The sequence below is a fragment of the Hyaena hyaena genome, unplaced genomic scaffold (assembly GCF_003009895.1).
Source record: "Hyaena hyaena isolate Hyena2069 unplaced genomic scaffold, ASM300989v1 scaffold_4, whole genome shotgun sequence".
NCBI lineage: Eukaryota > Metazoa > Chordata > Mammalia > Carnivora > Hyaenidae > Hyaena > Hyaena hyaena.
In genome coordinates, this window is record NW_024080636.1 from 8,481,479 (window position 1) to 8,493,101 (window position 11,623).

The 11,623-nt window shown below is 58.6% G+C and overlaps 1 long non-coding RNA gene across 1 annotated transcript; it reads right to left on the minus strand.

The window, feature by feature from the left end:
- Positions 1–208: 208 nt before the first annotated feature.
- On the minus strand, positions 209–3,723 carry LOC120233793. Its single transcript, XR_005528918.1, has 2 exons — positions 3,428–3,723; positions 209–2,608 (listed from the first exon to the last, which is right to left on the minus strand). It is a non-coding gene; the product is annotated as an uncharacterized LOC120233793 (long non-coding RNA).
- Between the last annotated feature and the right edge of the window lie 7,900 nt (positions 3,724–11,623).

Genomic DNA, 11,623 nt, shown 5'->3' on the forward strand with positions numbered 1-11,623 from the left:
TCAGCCCCGCGTCGGGCTCTGTGCTGACAGCTCAGAGCCTGAAGCCTGTTTCAGATTCTGTGTCTCCCTCTCTCTCTGACCCTCCCCTGATCACACTGTCTCTCTCTCTCTCAGAAATAAATAAAACATTTAAAAAAAATTTTTTAAGAAATAAAACATTAAAAAAAATTTTTTTAAATGGCTCTTGAAATGATCTCCTCTTTTTGGATTATATTTTGCTCCCAGATTTTATTATCGTGAACCTCAGATTTCACGCAGAAATGCACATTTTGCACTCGCTGATCAGGCCGGGATGGACAGCCAGGAGCTGGCTCTCCATCTGTCCTGGGACAGGAAAACACACACTTCAGGCTCTCGAGACATGTGACCCAATTCTGACCCACACCCCACTGGGGAGATGGCGTCTGCTTCGCACAGGCTTAAATAGCATCCGCACTTCACTTACGCACGGCATCGGAAGGGCAGATGCTTCCATTTAGTTCTGTGCTGTCACAGCCAAACTTCCCAACGGAGAAAGCTACTCGAACACAAAGACTGTGGCAGTGAGCCTCCCATCCGTGGGAGCATTCAACTGAGCTGGGAAGGAAGCTTCATAGAGAAGCTTGTTCTCTGCTGTGGGGAGGTGAACGCTTCTGCCCTTGGCTTCCATCACTGTGTCTCCAAGGGAGCGTCTTCACCCCCCTGGGCCTCCATTTTCCCATCGGTGAGACAAGCAATTGGGGCCAATGAGGTCAGCGAGTGGAGCAAACCCACAGCGCGGCCTGGGCAGGCGGGACCGCCACCAGGATGGCCACCAGGCATGGTGCTAGGACGGCAGCGCTCCCAGGTCAGGAGGAGCAGGACACCCAGATCTTCCTTGAAGTCTCCGGAACGTTAACTGGAGATGATTGCTTTACTTTTTAAATAACAAATCAGGTGCGAAGCACGGTTTTCAGCCACGGCTTTGCAGCTCCTGGGATGGAGGATTTCACGTGTCGCTTCGGGTCGGGGAATCCTCAAGCCTGAGGGGTCTGCTCAGACTCGCGGTCAGGATTTGGGGGGACAGGAAGCAGGGGTGTGAATTAAGCTGTGCGCCCCATGATCCCGTGACCCGGAAGATGAGAAATGAGTAAATTGGACCCCATCAAAACTAGAATCTGCAGAGAGGAAGAAAAGAAAGTATCGACTGGGAGAAAACTTGTCGACAACTGAGGACGAGTTCCTGGGATCCGTCCAGAATTCTCAGGCCTCAGCAGCGAAGAAGCAGACGATTCAACCGGAGAACCGGGGAAGGCACGCGGCTCTCACCGAGGGGGAGCACCGACGGCGAGGAGGGCGTCACTGGCTGTGGGGGGATGAAGGCTGGAGCCCCCGTGAGTCGCCCCGCACCCGGGTCAGCACGGCGGCCACGGCGAGAGCAGGTGGGGACGGACGGACAGACCAAGGCCCCCAGAGCACTGCTGGGAGTGCGACACGCTGCAGCCGCCGTGACGGTCCCTCGTGAAACAGAACTCCGTCCATCCCAGAGAAAGGCAAACACGTTCTCCCGAGAGCCGACACCTCGGTGCTCACGGCGGTTTGGTCCGTAACAGCTGAGAACCCGAAACGGCCCAGAGGCCCTCCCGCAGGGAGGCGGTTAACACCCTGTGGTCCCTGCACGCAGTGGAGTCCCGCCTGAACCAGGAGCAAGGCACCTGTGCCCACGGCCACCTGGACCGTCTCCCGCGAACTTGCAGGGCAGAGACCCCAGTCCCGGAGGCTCCGGACTCTGTGACCCCGCGTGTGAACACTGACGTGACTGAAGCCAGAGGGAAGAGCAGGTGTGGCTGCAGGGCTGAGGACGGGAGGAGGGGCGGGCTGGGTGTGGCGGCACAGGGTGGCCAGGCCCGCGGTCGTGGGCGTGAACCTGCGCGCATCCTCAAGTGAAGTAAATTTCCAAGCTCCGCCTGCACGGGGCCCTGGCGAGCACCAGGCCTCTCTGCCGGAGCGAGGACCCGCTATGTGTGTGAAGTTTTAGGGCTCATCTTCCGTTTTGGGCACCGAGGGGAGTTTCTAGCTAAGAAAAGTCCGGCCGTGGCGATAAACGCTGACACACACAGTCCGCACAGAGGTGCCCTGCTTCCCATTCAGAAACTGAGAAAGGAAAAGGAAAGAAAACACTAGGTGGGGCCAGGGCAGGGCTGGGTTCACCGTTTCCACGAAGTCTCCTTGGGAAAGTTCTAGAGCCTGAGGGCCCAGCGTCCTCATCACAGGAGGGGACACGGAGATCCCTGTCCCCCAGGCGTGTGGACATTTCCCCGTGTGGCTAGACACCGTTTGTCGCAGGTGACAACTCCCTCGTGGAGGCCGGGGAGCAGCACCAGACCCCAGGTCGTGCCCAGGGCAGCCCCGCGACAGCCCGACCTCCAGAGGAGGGGGTGGGGAGGCCAGCTGGAGGGTCTTGCTGCCCCGCGCGCGTCACCAGCAGAGACCCACAGTGGTGCGGCTGCCGTTCGCGGGGTCCTCCAGAATCCTGGCCTGGTGGCCACGGCATCGCTGCCGTCACCCCACTGGGGAGGGCATCGGCAGCCACAGCCGTCACCTGAGGCACAGAGGCCCCCGTCTGCTGGACCCCAAGCTGTGCATCTCCCTGGAATGAAGTGGACCGGGCACATTTTAGCATCACCAGGCAGCCGCGGGCAGGCGGCAGCCGGGCAGCGGGGGGTGAGTGATGCAGGTGAGGCCGAGTCCCAGGGGAAACGACAAGAGCTCCCCGGGCCGTGGTCCCCAGGTGGACACACTGAAGAGGGGCCTGGCCTGGCCTCCTGACGCACCCTGCACAGCCGGAGGGCAGAACGGGGTGGAGGGCGGGGCACTGTCCCCAGGGCTCCATGAGGACCGAGGACCCAGATTCCAGCCACACCCCACGTGGGACCCTCAGCCTTGCCTGGCGAGCCCAGGAAGCCGCCCTCCCCACGTGGGGCCGGGTGCCCGCCCATTTCTGCAAGGGGCTGGCCCGGGGCTCAGGACCCTGGTCCAGGCGCGCACGCCCAGAGGCCTCTGTGGGGGCTCGCTGAGCCCCCTTCTCAGTCATTGAGAGTCTCGCATCCACTCAGCCGGCCCGGCCCCCAGCGCGTAGAGACCGGAGCCTGTCTTCGGGGTCCTCAACAACGGGACAATTCCCATGACCGAGCTGCACCCACTGACCCTGGAGGGCGCCCACCTGGACAGGGACCCGCCGGTCAGCAGGTGCACGCGGCGCTTCCTTCGGAGCCCGGCCCCCAGCGACCCCCGTCCCCCCACCCTCTCTTCTACATAAACGTGTCCCAGCCTCACCCCTGCTTCTCCCTGAGGACCCCCCCCCCTCCGCCTCCCTTCCGCAGGACGAGAACACAGAGCCACGGGAAGCCCCCCGGACCCTGGCCCGCAGCCCACACACCCTCCCCGCCCCCGCCCTTCACTGCCCGACCTTGACCGCCTCTCGCTGGGACCTTCCGGTGACACTGGAAAGAGTGAACCTTGAGGTGAAAGACAAGTCTTTGCCTCTGAGGCTGTGTCCGTGGGGACGGCTGGGTGGGGGGCCCCTGGCTCTGGCCGCGGCTGGGGGTCCCCCGGGCTTCCTGGGTCCGCGGACGACGGTCTCCCCTGGGTGCCGGCGTCCCTCCGCGCCCTCCCTGGGGTCGCCGGCCCGCCACGCGCACACGGGGCCGACCGCGCTCCCCGGGGTCCACCAGACACGCTGCCAGGGCCGCGGGCCGGGCCAGGGCTTCGCGCCGGAAGCAGGAGGCGGGAGAACAGGTTCGGTTCCGGGTGACGACCCTTCGCGCGCGGTCAGAGGTCAAGGCGGCGCGCAGGCGCAGGACGCGGGTGAGCCGAGCCGCCGCCGCCGCCGGGTTCGCCCACACCCGCGGCCCCCCCGGACCCGTTATTCGGCCGCCGGCTTCCCGCCCCCCTCCCCGCTGCCCTCGGCCAGACACAGGGTGATTCCTGGGGGACAGAGGAGCCCCCGGCCCCTCACGGACCCCCCGTAACGCGGCGTCCACCGGGCGCGTTCAGAAGCTGCCGGTTTACACTCCATCTGGATATGTTGGAGAAGCGTGTAAAATGCAGTCTCGTAGGGAACAGCCTCGAACAAAGGGACAGAGGAAACGCTGGGGGGCGTCCGGGCCGAACCGGCTCCATGACCAGTCGTTGGCCTCCTTCACCGAGCCCACGCCTTCGGGGGGAGCCTGCGGGCGCCGGGGCCGGGGCGCCCCTGCAAGGCCACGCGGGCCACCCGGCGGCGCCCCGGGGCCCCGACCGCCAGCGGCTCACACCCCGGAAAAGCATGGCGCCTGGACGGACAGGCGCGGGCTCCCACCGCTCAGACTCGGGCGCGGGGCCCACGTTTTCTCAGGATAAAGCGAGCCCGACACGTCAAGGTAAACGACTGACGGGTCCTTGTCATTGATAAACGAGCTCCCGAGCAGAGGTTACAATTCTGGAAAGCTCGCCTCTGCCGCCGCGAGCCGGGCGCTTCTCGGTATTAGGAGACCTTTTCTGATAAAACAGGTGGATGCAGACAAACGCGGCTCTTCCACGCCGTTGGTGAGATGCGTCAACATCAGGGAGACCCGCGTGGCTCGGCGGGGCAGTATCTGCCTCAGGACCCTTGCTCGATGCTCCCAAGTCACAGCCGAGCGAACGACCCGTCCAGTGCGAGACACACAGCGTGGCTCTCAGTGCAGCACGAAGTGGCTTCAGCTCCTGCGTCCCAACTGACCTTTAAGAAACCGTCAATTTTGGGGGCGCCTGGGCGGCCCAGGAGGTTGAGCATCCGACTTCGGCTCAGGTCATGATCTCACCGTTTGTGGGTTCGAGCCCCGCGTTGGGCTCTGTGCTGACAGCTCAGCCTGGAGCCTGTTTCGGATTCTGTGTCTCCCTCTCTCTGCCCCTCCCCTGCTTGCTCTCTCTCTATTTCAAAAATAAATAAACATTTTAAAAAATAGAGAAAAAAAAGGAAGAAAGAAACCACCGGCTTCAAGACCTGTAGTGGCGGAGAAGAGCCTCTGTGGATCTAGAAAGGCTGTTTCGTGGCCGTGCTTTCCTACCACACTTGCCGCGCGAGGCCAGATGTTCGTCACCTACTTCAACCAAAACCACCCCCTGGGTCTCTGTCTGCAGGACACTCCGGGGGCAGGACGGGCATTAGCAGGCGCGTGACCTGACAGCACTCTTCTCATTCTTTCTTTCAGGAAGTAGAGTTCTTTTCGTAAAAATATGCTGCTCATATTAAGATGTATTGTGTTTACAGATCTTCTGAAATGAATTGATGACTGGCTATTTGTGGAACTCAGCTTCCGTCACTAACACAGGAAACACTGAAATGTATAAGCCTCATAAGCAAAGGCTCTTCCGGGTCCTCAGTCATTTTCAAGAGTGTTTAAAGGCCTCAAGTCCACAGAAGTACCAACAACAAGAAGACAAACTGCTGCTTCCACGTGGACGTGAGGCCGGGCCTGGGATCCCGCGTAAACATCTCCGCTGCAGACGCCCTCTGAATGTCCCCACTGGCGTCATTTTTCTTCTAGAAACGCCTATAGAAGCCAAAGCCACCAGTTCCCAGAGCGCATCGAGGTTCTCGACCTCAGGGGGGGTGCACCTAGGTCGGAGGTCCTGGCCCACACCCTTCATCGAATTAAGATGTGTCCTCTGTGCTGATCATGCAAACTGGCTCCATCAGGGAGGGAATTTAAAATCGTACGCAATGATTCACGAACCTCTTTCTGTATTTTCATTCAGTGTGTTACACCAATGTTATCAATTGATTTACGAGTATCAAATGTTATAACAGCCTGCTAGATTTGATGTACTAATATTTTTTTAGGATTTTACTTCATGTTTTCAATGAGATTAGACTCTGCTTTTTTTCTTTTTGTGCAATTTATTTTCCGAGCTGGGCATCAGCCAGATAGATATTTTTAAAAATAGGTTACCTAGATTTTTAAAATAGTTCATGCCTGTTATAAAAATTCAAGGCAACACAAACTAAAGAGGAGAGTGTGGACATTTAGAATCTAGCCGCAAACATTCCTGCTGCTACCGCAGGGCGAGCGGCTCCACGCCAGCGTCCGACGAGAAAGAACAGGAACGGGGACGACGAGTTCTGCGACAGTAGCACGTGTGATGTGCAGTAATTCCCTTGGGAAGTTTACATTTCCCTTGAAACAGGCTATTCCTTCCCCAACTCTCTTTTATTTTTTAATTTATTTTGAGAGAAAGAGAGAAAGAGAGACAGAGACAGAGGGAGAAGGAGAGAGGGGAGGAGGAGCAGAGAGAGAGAGAAAATCCCAAGCAAGCTCCAAACTGTCAGCACAGATCCTGACTCGGGGCTCGATCTCAGCACTAGGAGATCATGACCTGAGCCAAAACCAAGAGTCTGACGCTTAACCCACTGAGCCCCCCAGGCGCCCCACCAAGGCTCCTTTAAAATCTCTCCAAACTGAGTAGGGAGTCGAAATTGCAAAAACATGTTAAATGTTTTGATTCCATATTTTTAACTCTATGCAGCTATATATTCACCCTTGGACGCTGACGTTTTCTTCTCAGAGTTTTATAGTTTAAGCTCTGATGTTTCGGTTTTGGTACATTTTGAGTGGATGTTCGTGTATGGCGTCAGGTGAAAGTCCGGCTTCCTTCCCCTGCACGGGGACCCTCGTATTTACCCCGCACCGTCTGTTGAAAAGACTGTCCTTCCCCCGTCCGATGGTCTTGGCAAAAATAACTTTACCTTATGTGAGTTTATTTTGGGGACTTTGATTCTAGTCCATCAGCCTTCATGCTAGCACCACAGTTTGATGACTTGTGTGTGTGTGTGTCTGTGTGTATGTTTGTATGTATGTGTGTGTGCATGTGTATATGTGTTTACGTGTGTGTACGCATGTATATGTGTTATGCGTGTGTGCGTATATGAGTGTTGTGCGTGTGTGCATGTATGTGTATATGCGTGTGAGTATGTGTGCATGTGTGTGTGGTAAGTTTCGATATCAGGAAAAGTGAGCCCTCCAACTTTGTTTTTTTTCAAGATTCCTTCTGTAGAATAGAATTTTCCACTTCTCAAAAAAAAAAGGCTCTGGGGTTTCCGTGGGGATTTCACTGAACATGTAGCTCACTTAGGGTAGTTCCGACATCTCAACAATAGGAAGCCTTCCGATCCAGGAGCACAGACGCCTCCCGCTTCTTTGGGTCTTCAACTTCCTCTGCTGGGTTTGCAGCTTTCACGTACGAGCCTTCCGCCTCCTTGGTGAAGTTCATTCCGAAGTCTTTATTCTTCCTGATGCTGGTGTCAGTGCAGCTGCTGACTTATTTTGGATGGCTCACTATCAGTGTAGACAGATGCAACTGATTTTTGTGTGTTAATTTTGTCTCCTGTGACTTTGCTAAATGTATTTATTAATCTAATAAGGGTTTTTTGTGGAATCTAGAGTTTTCTACATGTAAGGTCAGGTCACCTGCAAACACAGATCATCTTCCTTCTCGTCCCGTCTCAGTGCCTTTCCTTCCCAGTTGCTCTGGCCAGAAGCCCCGGGGCCGCGTTGAATAGAAGTGATGGCAGTGGGCTGTTCTTGGGGGAACGTTCTCGGCCCTTCACCGCCGACTGATGTTAGCCGTGGGTTTCTGTGTATATGGTCTTCGTTAAGCTGAGACCGTTTCCTTCTGTTTTTAGTCTGTTGGCTGTTTCCATCACGAACGGGTGTTGAACTCTGTGAAATGCTTTTTCTGTATCAGCTGAGACGACTGTGTGCTTAACGTTTCCTTCACTCTGTTCATCGGTGTGGTGTTGGTCGATCCCTGCATCCGGGAATAATTCCCACTTGGTGGTGGTGCAGGAGCCTTTAATGAGCTGCCGAATTCGGTGCTTTGTTGAGCCTTCCGTTATGTTTATTTTATTTAATTTTATTTGTTTACTTACTTTGAAAGAGAGAGAGACAGAGCACAAGCAGGGGAAGGGCAGAGAGAGAGGGAGAGCATCCCAAGCAGGCTCCGTGCCGTCAGCGCAGAGCCCAGTGCGGGGCCTGAACTCAGGAACAGTGAGGTCATGACCTGAGCCAAAACCAAGAGTCAGACACTTAACTGACTGAGCCCCCGGCGCCCCAAGTTACGTTTTAAAATACACTTGTTCTGTGTAATTTGTTTACATTCATATTCAGAAACACCAAATACATACATTCGGATTCCGTCTGCCTTTGGCATCTCTGTGCCTCCATAAGATGTAGAGAGTTCCGGTCCACCCAGATGCCAGGCGGCATAGATGAGGGTCACCTAACCCTGTCCACACTGAGTGTCCCCAGGGTCCAGGGCAGGCGCTGGAGAGACACCCTCACGCAGCTCTGACCCCAGTGGGCTTCGCCCTACACACGCCAGCACACACCTCTCCCTTCCCCCTCCCTCTGAATACGGCATGGAAACTCCGGGCTCACACCCTGGCTCACACCCCAGCCACCCCCTGCTGCCTTTGGGCTGGGCCTGTGCCCGTGGTCGCCTGCAGCCAGTCTCGGCCTCCACGCCAGCAGGAGCTCCCACCTGCCACCTGCAGCGGAGGTAACTGCCGGGGTCTGGGTTGGGTGACCAGGGGAGTCGAGACGTTCCTCAGGGACCCACACCCCTAGAGACGCCCCAGAAGAGGTCGGATCTGGCTGGAAGGGAGGTGACCAGATAGGACAGGGACAGGGCACCACCCCCTGCCGTGCTGTGCCTGAGGGAGGGAAGGGGGCCTTCGGCATCTAGTGTGAGGAGAGAGTGGGGAGCGGGCTCTGGCCCCGGCGGGGGGGTGGGGGGGGCGACCTCACACTGGGTGCGCTCCGGCCCCATCTGCAGGGAGGTGAGGTGATGCACCTGCCACAGGTGATGCACCAGGAAGGTGCTGCTGCCTCCACGGTGGGGTGGGGGGGAGGGGGCGTCCCAGCTCTCAGCTGCATGCAGCAACTCAAAAGGAAGGTCCTGGAAAGAGTTTGCAAATCTCCCCCAAAAGGACACTCTGGTGTCCATGACATTGGGCATAATCCATTTTGACCTCGAGCCCCCATAGCTGGCCCGGGGGAGGGGGACGTCGTCGTCTTTATTCACAGGGGAGGAAACGGAAGGAGATGCCTCCCTTGAGGCTTGCTGGCCTCTCACACCCCGGCTCCGCTCTAAGGACTCCGGGCATCCACCCTAGGGACAGCCCGCAAGTGCTCAGCTTTGGGGCCCAGGTGGCCATTTGCCCGTTTTCAATGCATCTGAAGCTGTGTTTGCATTTGAAAGACCCAAGCTCATTCCTGGAGAAGGTCGGAGGAGGCCTGTCCTGCGGGGGCCACGGGAGCCCCGGCCTGGGACGAACATGAACGGAGGCTCACCCGGAGGGGGACGCTGTGCCTGCCAGACCCTCCTAGAGGGATGGGCAGCCGTGGCCAGCACCCGGCCCGGGGAGGGCATGGGCAGGTGAGGGTTAGAGCGGAGCCGTGCCCACGGAGACACCCCCAGGGAAACAGGTCTGGGAGTCCATCCCCGACCCCGTCTGCAGTGGGATTTACTGTCCTGCAGGCCTTGACCTTTGCCCTCCCGCACCGCACAGAATAAGTCTGGGTGACTTGCTGAGGGCGGCCTCCAGGGGCCCAGGGAAGGGCGTGTCCAGCCCTGAGGGCCTCTGGGGAGAGCAGGGCAGACGAGGCCCCCCCCCACCCCCAGCACTCTGGCTCCCAGCGCGGGAGGGGTGCTGTCTGAGGTCCTGACCGGCCGGGGTTCGTTAGCCGAGGACTCGGGGAGAGGGGCTGCCGCCCGCGGGAGACAAGGGTTCTTCTGTAAGGACAGAGATGGGGAGGACGGGGCTCCCGCACAGACCCCGGTTCCCAGGGCCCGGGGGGCCAGGAGGGGCATAGGGACCGCCCAGGGACTGAAGGAACTCCGGGCCGTGCCTGCCCACTGCCGCCAGCCCCAGCGACCCCCAGGCGCCTGGCTTTCTCGCCCAGGCTAGGCGCCAGGAGGCTTGCGTCAGCCCAGCCGCGGCTCCAGCCGGGGGAGCGCGAGACCGGAGGAGCTGGACCAGAAGGGCCAGACGTGGTGGTCAAGGTGCCAGCCTTGCCAGCGAAAGACCGTGGAGGGACAGGCAGGGTGTCCTTGAGCACAGGACGGGGCCCCAGGGGCAAGGGAAGGGCAAAGCGAACAGTGCTGGGCTCCAGTCAGTGAAAGAAAGCAATTTCCGGGACACAGAATTGCTCAGAAATAGACCAGGTGTTGGTGTGAAGGGGTGAGCTCCCTGTCAGTGCTGGAGCTCCCCAGGTGGGCAGGTATATCCACGTCGGATCACAAAGAAGTGGGGGTTTCTGCCCGTAGAGCCAGGCAGGCCTCACTGCGCCCTGCTGGGCGACCTCGGGCCCTGTCAGCCACTGCGTCCTCACCCAAAGTCGCACTGATGTCTTGAGCTGGCCCTGACGGCCGGGGGCCGAGTTTCTGCCGCAGTTGAGAGAATAGTGTGCAGCTGTGTGTCTATACCGGCTAGCAGCTCCTACCCAGCCCACTTATTTATATCCCTTCCCAAACGGAAATATAAGGAAATGTGTTAGCAATTTTGACTTTATTTCATAAAACACAGGATGAGGCTAAATGGGAGCCGGTTTCCGAATGAGCATGGATTACAGATCTGAAAACCGAGTTCACTTTCAGCTGCAAATACCACTTAGAGGAAATCTCTTGTTTTGTAAAAAGAAGCTGCGTGTTGACAAATTTCTGTGCCTGAGATGCTGGAGGGATTTTAAAGCCCCCAGAGTCCGTGTTCCGCCTGGGAGGGGGGATCGCACCCGCCAGGGACACCCCCACACAGGCTGGTGAGCCCCTGCCCGCCCTGGGCCGCAGCAGCAGAGCGTGGAGGTCCCCGGGGCCCCACAGCCGGGAAAGCCGCGCCTCCATCGCTACCCCCACCCCCACCAGCCGAGCCCCCCCCCCCGCCCCCCGTCCAGGTCACACTGGCATCGCTTAGCGGCTGCACGAGAGGCCTGCCTGCGGTGGACGTCCCGCCGTCAGGCAGCCCACCTGTTGCCTCCCTTACCAGGAGCCCCTCCTTGCAGAGCCCTCGGCTGGTGCCCTGCTGGCTCCTCCTCTACCTCCCCTGTCCCAGAGGTGTCCTCCCACACCACCTCCTAGAAGCCTTCCTTGGCAGTCCTGGGCACCAACACACCCACCCGTTCACCCACCAGCCCCCGCCGGGCATGCTTCACGTCCAGGAATTGCTTTCATACATGTCTGCCTCTCCCTCCGCACACCCAGGACAGGGGTCAGTGAAGCCCCAAGAAGGACACGAACCCAGGAGGGCTGCCGGAGGAGGAGGTCTCAGCATGGAAGTATACAGATGCCGCACTCTGCACTCGGGCTCACATGACTCGGTGGCCTGTGGGCACATAGGCGGACCGTCCTCCCCCCGGACAGAAGAAACTCTGAGGCTCGAGTGGGCGATGGGGGCAGTCAGCGGCCAGGCCAGGGCCAGCGGCTAGAATAGATGAGACACTGATGCCAGGGAAGAGGAGGGGCTGCCCGCATCCTGCCTTTCGCCGACAATCAGACCTGCCGTGCAGGACCCAGCCGCCCCAGGACCTCCCGCTTACACCCCAGCTAACAGCTGACCTGGCGCCACGGCAGCCGTTCCGGCCTCAGC